Source organism: Macrosteles quadrilineatus, unplaced genomic scaffold (genome assembly GCF_028750875.1).
Source record: "Macrosteles quadrilineatus isolate MER2022 unplaced genomic scaffold, UCM_ALF_1.0 Scaffold_5__1_contigs__length_97177068, whole genome shotgun sequence".
NCBI classification, from domain to species: Eukaryota; Metazoa; Arthropoda; class Insecta; order Hemiptera; family Cicadellidae; genus Macrosteles; species Macrosteles quadrilineatus.
The window spans coordinates 34,359,974-34,370,861 of record NW_026542598.1 but is presented as its reverse complement, the minus strand read 5'-3'; the positions used below and the strand labels follow the sequence as shown (position 1 = coordinate 34,370,861).

The 10,888-nt window shown below is 33.8% G+C and overlaps 1 long non-coding RNA gene across 1 annotated transcript; it reads left to right on the top strand.

Moving 5' to 3' along the window:
• The first annotated feature begins 5,004 nt into the window (after nt 1-5,004).
• LOC128994733 (uncharacterized) lies at nt 5,005-9,800 on the top strand. The gene is made up of 4 exons (XR_008490913.1): nt 5,005-5,436; nt 6,283-6,448; nt 7,371-7,486; nt 9,625-9,800. It is a non-coding gene; the product is annotated as an uncharacterized LOC128994733 (long non-coding RNA).
• Nucleotides 9,801-10,888: the final 1,088 nt, after the last annotated feature.

The following is a 10,888-nucleotide window of genomic DNA, read 5'->3' as shown; positions in this document are numbered from 1 at the left end:
GCGACAGTAAAAAAAGGATCATTGATAGACAAAACTGAAAGGAGTGTAACAAAGCATTGAGTATAGGACCTAAGTATTCTGTATTTAATAAAAGCAGTACAGTATAATTTATACTGTACTGCTTTTATTAAATACAGAATACTTAGTATAATAAAAAAGCAATGTTTCATGACATATAGTAAAACATAGTTTCAACCAATCTTTGCATCTATTGTACTTAGTTTTGGCTACAAAAAACCCGTATTTCCCGCACCGAAGTTTGAGACGCTAACCACTAGACGAGTATAGCAACACACCAAATGATAGTCTATCACTCCATCTTAGTTTCACGGAGTATGTTTTATCTATGGTTTCACGTTGGAGATATGGAATTGCAGTGTTGGACTCCACATCTACCCAAAACCCAGCATGAATACTAATCCTACAAAAAATACCCTATAGGAACAATAGTATACTAGGCCCTAAGATTTTACCCACAAAAACATTGCAAACCACACTCATCCACCCAACCTGTTTGACAGCATTGAAGTCCGGGAACTTAAAAACCTAATATCTAGTTTTGGTCTTCACACTGCAATTAATGAAATCACTAGGCCTAATGTTGCAGCTGGAAGTGTAAACAAAGGTACCTGCTTGGACAATATTGTGACCTCAGTACACCCAGATAGATGGGAAGCCTCAGTTATACACACTCCTGTCTCAGATCATAATGTGGCCTTTCTGTCAATGAACATTGAGTCATATTCTAAATCTAATCCAATTTCTTTACCGAGAAAAGTTACTAGGAAATTAAATCCTCAGAATTCTTTAACATTTTTATCTAACCTTGGCCAGTTGAATTGGTTTGAACTGTATGACCATAGCCTAGACTTAAATGCTAAATTCAACGTGTTTTTTGACAAACTGTTGTGGGCCTTAAATAGTGTTCGATTCCTTTGAAAACTGTCGGTTCTAACAACAAACCTAACAAAAGGTGGTATCATCAAGGACTTGTAAAAATGAAAAATGAGCTGGACCGGCTATATTTTTTGTTTTGTAATGCAGGGACTGCTGAAATTAAAACTAAGTACAACTCATTAAAGTTGCAGTACCGCAAAGAAATCAAGAAAGCCAAACTTGACCATAACAACAGTTTATTGCAAAACTCTAGTAATATTTCTAAAACATCCTGGTCAATCATTAATGAATTAAGCAACTGTAACAGTAAGCCTTTGTCTATTCCTGACTGCCTAACTGCCGATGGACTGAACTCTTACTTTGTCGACTGTGTTGAAAACCTGAGAAGTAATGTTCCCGGCTCTTCTAATGGTCCTGAGCAATATCTAAGTAATTTGACATCTTGCAACGTTCTTCCGACTATTGAGGACAACAATGCTTTTAGGCTTGAACTATTTACTGTAGAAGAGGTGTATGCAGCCATCAACAGTCTTAACAATAGCTCTTGTTTAGATATTTACGGAATTAATGTCCCCATCTTGAAGTTAGCTTCTAGTTACATAAGTGAAGTTTTGACATACCTATTTAATCTCTGTATAACACAAGGTTGCTACCCAAACAAGTTCAAGATTTCTAAGGTTATACACCAGTCCATAAAAAGGGGCCTAAAAATGTTATTGCTAACTATAGGCCTATATCTATTATCCCTGCAGTGTCGAAGGTCTTGGAACATCTCGTACATCGTAGATTTTCTCAGTATCTTGAGGATAGTAACCTTTTAGCAAGTAGTCAGTTTGGCTTTAGGCCCAAACACAGCACTGTCCAAGCAACCCAGGCACTGATATCAAATTGCTTTCAAAGTTTAGAGGCCAAAAGTGGCATAGTGTTTAGATCGTACGACATGTCTAAGGCCTTTGACACAGTGGCTCATGATCTCCTTGTGGATAAGCTTTCTTGCTATAACCTTGATGCAGTTTTGGTTAAGTTCTTTCAATCTTATCTAAGTGACAGATGGCAAAAAGTCTATCTAAACGGCACTTATTCTAGCCCTGTTCGAGTGCTCCACGGAGTGCCCCAAGGCTCTATATTGGGCCCTACCCTGTTAAAGCTGCGTTGTCCAAGGCGCGTCTGTTGCGTCTGACGCAGAGCGATGATCACCGAGCGATGATCGCTGGGCGTCGATCGCTTAAGAGGCCCGTTGTCCAAGAACGCGTCTATTCAGTTAAACAGTTGGTTGCTGACTGTGTTAAAATTTATTTTGCTCTCACTATTGAGCCAAGTGTTGAAGATCCTATTCATCGAAGAGATAGAAAACGAGGAAATTCTGGACCTTTAGTGAACCTCGATTGTGTACCCATAGTGTTTTCAAAAAGAGAAGTGAGGAAGGATATTTTAAAATACTTATCAAAAACCACTTTAATAAAGACAAGAGGCTGTTAAGTGATTTTTTTTTTTACTTTTAAAGGAAACAGTTTAAGTTCCTTTAAATCATTTAAAGTTCCTTTAAAGTTTAAGTTGTAATAATTTAACTAAATTATTATTATTTTAAAATCTTTCTTTAGTTAAAGACACATATCCCCTATTCTAAATAACTCCCAATATGTAATCCATAGCTAAAAGAAAAGTCAATACTTTGGTGAATTATTTAAGACTATAAATTATTTAAGAGTTTTGTGAGTTATTTTAAATTGGGGATATACGTCTTTAACTAAAGACAAATTTCTAAATAAAAATAATTTAATGTTAAATTAAGGTCTATGACTCATTTTAAATTTGTCCGATTCTATTTAGTGATTAATCAAATTAATGCCAAACTTTTACTGAGTAATTTAAGACCAGAAAGAACTTGGTGGCGTATTAACAACTCGAGGTATAAATCTTTTAATAAAAACAAATTTAAAAAAAAAATTAAATTTAATTTGGCGTTTTGGTTCGTAGCTGGTCTCTAACTCGGCCGATTTTAATTATCGATAGCTCAAGTGGTAGCCCTTACATTACTGAATATTTGAAGGCTAAAACGAACTGCAAGCGTTAATAAGAACTGGAGATATAAAAAAAATTTAAATGATTAAAGTACGAAACATTTATAAGAAATGCGTATGGGGGAAAGTTTTCGTTTGAATATATCGTTAAAAAGAAAAAAAGATTTTTATAAACATATTTTGGCATTGAAATCAGCATGAAAATCTAGTTTATATAATGATGTGTCACAACACTATCATTGCATTAAAAAAATATGTATATCCAATATATCGGATCCAAGATGGCGGCCATAAACGTGTATCCTATCGTAATGCAGTACTAACCACCCAATAAATACTGGTAGTGGTCCCAAGTCAATACCTCAAAAAAATGTGCATAAAAATGCATGTGGAATAATTTTTTATTTGTCTAATGTTGGGAAAAGCCGCCATTTTTATCATGATTTTAGGGGGTTTCCCATGGACCGATTTTTGGCAACTTTTAGTATGTCACTCAGCAGACCCAATACTACAAAATAAAACCATAAAACATTTTCTTGAAATTTTTTAAGGTCATATCCTATATTTATTTGACTATAGCCATTTAATTAAGATACTGTATAGTATGGAGTATACGGGAGAACACAGAAACAACAATGCAATAGACGCAATAGACGCTGGCCGTCAGCGATCCCGTCTGCTCCCGGAGCAGTGCCCCGCGTCAAACGCTCAGCGTCTCAAGCGCCAGACGCTAGAGACGCTCCCTTGGACAACGGGCCCATTGAAATCAATGCTTAGCAGTCACTGAGCGTCCATCGCTAGCGTCGATTACTCAGCGTCAGACGCAACAGACGCGTTCTTGGACAACGGGCCTTTTTATACTGTATATAAATGACTTACCTTGTAATATTAATGACTTATCTGTAAAAAGCTTTCTTTTTGCTGATGACTTGGCCTTGTGTGTACGGGGTAACTCTTTGAATGACGTTACAGATACTTTGGATACAAAATCTGCTGTTATTAATGACTGGTGTAATGCAAACAAGTTATGTCTTAATGCTGATAAGACTCAAGACCTAACTATTAGTCTTAGCAGTAATGGTAATGATGTAAACACTCTGAAGTTTTTGGGTTTTCACTTGCAGTCAAACTTGAAGTGGTTTTCACATGTAGATTTTGTAGCTTCTAAGATTGTAAAAGGCATATTTATGATAAGAGCACTTAGGTCCACTGTTTCAGTTGATGTCCTTATTTGTATATATTATGGCCACATTCATACCCACATAGCACAGAATATTTATTTGATATCAAATAAACGTTCAATATATCAAACTATGTCAAATCAAAAATTTGATATTTATTTGATATTCATTTAATGTTCAAAATGTCAAAGTCAAACAATGTCAAACTTTGAATATTTATTGTATCTTCAAAATATCAAAGTCAAATAACATCAAATTTAGAATATTATCTAAATATTCTTAATGTTAAAAATTTGATTTTCTCTTTGAAAATTTCCAAATATACTAGTTTTGAAATTTTTTAGATTTAACTTTTTAAATTTTTTAGAGTAAAGAATTAGTCCCCAGCCTACAGGGGCCCATTTCATAATAAACTACAAGTTACAAGTTACAACTTGTAACTTGTTATTTCCATTAGATTTGCATTGGGCAATCAGCTGATTTACTAATAATATTAGTTTGTACTTTATTATGAAATGGGCCCCAGTTTGTAACATGGAGGTCGGAGGTCAATTATCTCAAAATAATTAATAATAGGAAGGAACACTGAACACTGTAATTTTTAATTAATTGATGATGGATTTTGACTTTTCGCGGGGGGGGGGGGAGTTGTTGGAACATCTGATATTTTTCTGAATCTAGGCTTACTACACATTTCAAGAAGAGTGAATAGGAAACACAGCTTTTTTAAAAGTTTTGTTTATTAATAAAAAAGTCAAACTCTTAACGATTGGCCTTATCATTTTATTTTTACTAGTAAATTAAACCAAACGTAAATTTAAATTTTTTTAAGTTTAATATAACTCTAAAAATATGTTAAGTATCTAGTTTGAGCTTGACTTGGCCCATTCGTATGAAAGGAAGAGAAGAAGACTGAAGACAAAACACCAACTTAATTCTAACCTAACTCAGCAAACAAAACAAAACATTACAATACAAAACAAATTACAAAATCCGTCGCGCGAGTCGCGACCAGTGGTGGCCAGTTTACTCACAGTGTGGATTTATTTATTTATTAACCAACAAATTGCCCATTTTGAGGGAAAGTACACGATTTATGTAAAATGTACCTATGACAACTAACTTGTTGAGTAGGCTACACAAGTAGTGAAAATAAACTATGGAAGCAACAAGAGTATCAAGATTCAAGAACAAGACATAACCTCAAATCAGTTAACTTAAGTGTGCTGATATTTTGTTTAGTGTGTGTCACTGTTAGTTTAGAGTTGTTATTTTTGTGACTGGGTATTGGCATAACCTACACCGAAAATCTTTTCACGTTTTGATCCTTGGAGTATGTAAGTATAAGTCACTATACCTAGTAACATAGACGTATTTTAGGCCTTGGCCTTACCTAGACCTAAGTTAAGCTACTGTACAAATTAAATTGGCCAAATTATCATTCCTAATGCCTTAACTTAAGTATAAATAGATAAATCTGAAACCTCAAAATAGGCAATATGTTTTAGAGGAAGTATTTTTCTGCATACTAATTAGGCCTAGGCGTAAGCTACTAAGTTAGGCGGCTTGCTTAGTTCTTACTGAACCAGTAGTTTATTTGGCTTCAAAGGGCAACTTCCGGATGAAAATAGTGTTCAATGTATAGGCTAGTAAGTAGGACTAACTTACTGGTTTACAAGGCAAATGGAATACCATACTGTGTTGTAATACCTTGTTAGGCTAATTTTGAAATATTACTAAGTTATGTGGGTTATATTTTACGTCAGTCACTAACTTAAGTTTATGTAAATTCACCATCAAGAATAAGTTAACTTAATTTAGGCTAGCCTAGGCCTAACATATTCTACCTCAACCAGGTTACAATTTACCGGTATTATAAAAGATATAGACTAGCCTATTTGAAATCCATTTTCCTTTATAACTGAATTGGGGTACACTTCCGTATCTGTTGTCAAAAACAACTGAATGAACATAGGCTATAACGATCGATATTTTCATTTGGTTGTTTTTGACAACAGATACGAAAGTCTACCCCTGTATTGTCTCTTAGTCTTTTGTATTTTAGTTGTTGTCTGCTTCCTTTACCAACCAATGATTAGGCCTAACTAATCTTGATACATATTTAGGCCAGAGAAAGGTATGCATGAATTTAACTAAAAGCAGTTTTCTCTCCATTGTTTCAGTTGATAACTCTGCAGCTTTGGTGGAAGTTATTATTTGGTAGCAGTGAATAATTTGCCTACGGTACCAATTCTCCCGAGTGACAAAGTGGCTGTCTAGCAGCCTGTAGGCTGGGAAGGAGGAATAAATTTTTCTTTTGCAATCTGCATCTGAAGCCAGCTATCTTGCGTAAGTTTTTTTTTTTTATTTACAATCAGACATTAATAATAGGTAGACATACATATATTTCAATTAGGTTTTCTCAAAGTTAAAATAAGTTAAAATAAAGTTTCAATCTTAGGTGTTTTTATTTCAATTTTTCTGTTTGATTCGCCATGACTGTGTATGTCTTTTTTGCCATAACGGGTACAGTTCCGCAGAGAACCTGCGATATATTATCGGATGAATAACATTATATATCAATAATTATCCGATTCAATACATCGTTCCCTATGTTTTTTCACTATGTAAACATCAAATTGAGTTAGGCCTATGATTTGCAGATTTGGTGAATTGGTTTTGCAATATTAATATCAAATCAGATATATATACCGTTCGATAACATATCGCAGGTTCTCTTAGGAACTGTAGATAAGTTAGGCTCTACCACCAAAACACAACCTAATTCATGATAGGTACCTATTGGGTAATAACGTAGCCTAAGGTTCATCACACAGTTAAGAGAGTTTCTCTTTTTTGTGACCCACTTATATAGGAAGTCTTTGATTTACACTATATAAATATTCCGGCAGTGCTAACTTGTGTAAAAGAAAACTGTATTAGTTGAATTTTTTTAAACGCACACATAGGCCTATACACACACCAAACTACATCCGACCGTTGCACTCATTTCAGTCAGTGCTCACCCCAATATTTGTCCGTTCAAGTGACTGAGGATTACTTTTACCACTACCTAGGTCAAAATTTTCAATTTTCAGATTTAGATTTAGCTTTAACAAGGCTACTCAAAAGAAGCAAATGCCATCAAAATATAAAATAGATTTCACTAACAATTTATTATGTGTACCTAGTTGTACGCTATCCTGGGTGTTGATCAGGAAAATTAAAATATATACAAATTCTAGTGCTAATACTAATCTCTTTTATACAGAGGCAGAACCGGTACGCAAGAACACTAGGATCGTGGTGTAATAGAAATATATGTTGTTGCTACTATAGGCTAATCAAGAATTGGCTTCGCCCAGCAAAGTTTAGGATTGTTGCAAGGTAAATTTATTGTGTTATTTATAATTTAGGTTAAAGAAAAGATTGCTTATCTAATTACCTAATATAGAATATAATTAACAGATTAGGCCAACATCTACCTACTGTGATGTTTTCTTTTCAAATTGTGAATTTTCAGTGACAGGCTATGCAAATGAGCAAAACTTAATCTGCGGTTTTATCCATCTCTTTTTTCTTTATTGTCAAGAACTCAATGCCTTATCGACAAATTTAATTATAAAGTACAGGTATAGTAAAAAAATAGGTCTTAAAAATGCCTAACGAAGGGGTCTCCAACCTACAGCCTGTGGGCTACATCCGGCCCTCTTGCAATTTTATTCCAGCCAGCAGAAAGCCAGCATACGTTTTTGAAAATTATTATTTTTTATAGCAAACACCAATTATATTCTCCCACGATTGCGTAAACACGTGTGGTCAGGTGGTCTCAGCTATATCGTGATCATCTCCCGTGATCTCGCCAAGACTCACGAGCATATTATACTGCAGTCTCGACGGTGCCGTGATTGTCTTTTGCAATCCCAGCAACACCCTTCATTGTTGACCGTGATTTCCTTGAGGTGTAAAAAGAGAACTTTGTCAATGAATGCAGGCTCAGCCATGGGATATTTATTTACCTCGCGGCTCATACCATAATTAAGAGCAATTAACTGTCTCTTCCCCATTCAACAAAATTTGTGTACAATACCCTGTCTCCAAGTTGGCAGGTTAACGTATTTAAATAGGAACATAGTAAATGTCTCTCACTTGCTAATTTTTTCTCAATAGGCCTAGGGGAATACTAGTAGTAGTCAAGTAGCGGCAGATTAATTTAAATATATATATTTTTAATTGATCCTAATTGGCAGAACTACAAATTGAAATCTTAAACTAGCTGACATTTTAAGTGTCAAATTTTATAGCCTACTAGCTGTACCCGCGGGCTTTGCCCCGTTTAATTTCTTAATTTTCAAGATGAGCTCGTTCGCATGGCTCAATCACGTCCTGGTTGAAGTTCGTTCGCTACGCTCACTCACCTTTGGGTTGGAGCTCGTTCGCTACGCTAACTCGCCTCCAGGTAGAAGTTTGTTCGCTACGCTCACTCACCTTTTGGTTGCAAATTAGCTGTTGTCATAAATTTAAAAAAAATAATAGTGCTGCACCCTGTTGGTAATCCTTGTAATGCTATTGAACATCATAGAACAGAACCAACTTGTTTAATTGAAACAGCTGTTAAGATTCATTAATTCCTTTTAAATATGAAAAATCATAAGGTTAACATGGAAAACTGCAGAGCCACTGGGGCGGAGCCCGAAAGCCCGATCAGAATAAAAACTACTTAGTTTTCCTATTTAATGCCCAAAGAATCGGTGTACCGAATTTCAGCCTCCTAGGTTAATGGGAAGTTGGAGAATTAGTGATGAGTGAGTGAGTGTGTCAGTGAGTCAGTGAGTCAGTGAGGGCTTTGCCTTTTATAAGTATAGATTCTCACTAAAAAATCATTGAACTTTTTGTCAAAGATTTAGCTTAGAATGTGATTACTTCTTAATTGCACATCTTTCGTTAGAATTAGAGGCATTTATAATTTTATTTTATGAACAGAACTATATTTTAGATTATTAAAAAAGGAAACTATGTAGTTTATTTGTTTATGGATAGATTTTGATAAAATTTGGCAAACTTATTTACTTTATCCTATACTATTGACGTATGCTCAAAAAAACTTTTTATCTTGTATATTTTTTTATATTATCAGGAAGTTAGGTTAGCTTATGACAGTTTAATTTTATAATAGAATGCTCTCATTTTGTCCGTAGTAAACCTTAATTCAATTTTTTCACAATCAGCAAGTTTGGTTAATTTGGTTAGGTTACGACATTTTAATTTTATAATAGAATGCTCTCATTTCGTCCGTATCACAAAAAGCCTTTACCTTGTGACAAACGACAACTACAATCGCATCGATAGTAGATGATGTTGTGATTCGATAGAGTAGCGAACAATTAACGTTAGTCGCTAAATCAGTGGCGTTTTTAGACAAAAAAGTGCTCACCGAGGAAAAAGGGTTGGAGACACCTTGTCTAACATATTATATTTTATCTATAGCTGTCTTAGAAAATAACTCTGTTGAACCTCTTTTACAGGAACAATAGAAAACTCAAGAAGGCCATTTGGGAGATGAAGAAGACCAGAATTATTTTTTTTGTAAATTGTACATATCTTTTTTATATTTGTGTTTAAATAATTTTTAATTAAACTTATTTTATCATACAAACAAAGTTTTTTCTTTAAAATGTTTTCCTTGAATGCAATTTTGTTTTAAACAAATATGTTTTGTGATACTTTTGTTAATGTTTTGTCAAATAAGAAATATATATATATATTTACATTTTTGGGTCACCCAAGAACTTTAACAAACTACCTATAACTTCAGAATAATAAGTCAAATAAAGGTAAGAACAGTGAAGAAGTCTGAACTGATATTATTTTAATCGCCATGAAATTTGAAATGTGAAAAAATGCAACCTAATTCTTCTAAACATATTTTACCAATAAATGTATGAGACATTTATTTGATATTCAATTTAATATTTATTTAATGTCAAATTAAGTGAGGTTGAACTTAAATTGACCATTTATTTGATATCAAATGAATGTTCGCGAATATTAATTTAATATTCGAATGTCAAAAATGTTATATCAATATTTATCACCATCATATTTAAAATGTGAATGTAAATTCAATCATATTCTCTTTATTATATTTTACCAATAAATTTATGAATGTCAAATTTGATATTTATTTTATATTCAATTTGAATATTTATTTGATGTAAAATTGAGTGACGTTTGAACCTAAATTGAACGTTTATTTGATATCAAACGAATGTTCGTGAATATCAATTTGATATTCAAATGTCAAAAATTTGATAGCTATTTGATATCAAATAAATATTCGGTGCTATGTGGGTAGCTATTTGTCCTATGGTACCTCACTGTGGGCCAACAGTTTTTATGCTAACAGGTTGCTCTTTACTTTACAAAAGAAGGCGGTGAGGTTAATTTGTAGTGTGAATAGAAGAACACATTGTAAGCCCCTTTTTGTGGGTCTTAACATTCTCACATTTCCATCTTTGTATGTTTTGGCAAGTTTGTTATATGTAAAAGAAAACATTTCTCACTTTGAAAAGATATCTGATGTGCACAACTACTGTACTAGATCAAAAGATAATCTGTCTACACTAAGGCATAAGTATACAGCCACTCAAAATAGTTTTGAGTACCAAGGTGTTAAAATGTACAATTTCTTGCCTGCATCCATCAAAAACCTGTGTGTTTTAAAATTCAAACATGTTATAAAAACTACTCTAACCCAGGCTTGCCTGTATAAACATAAAGAGTACTTTG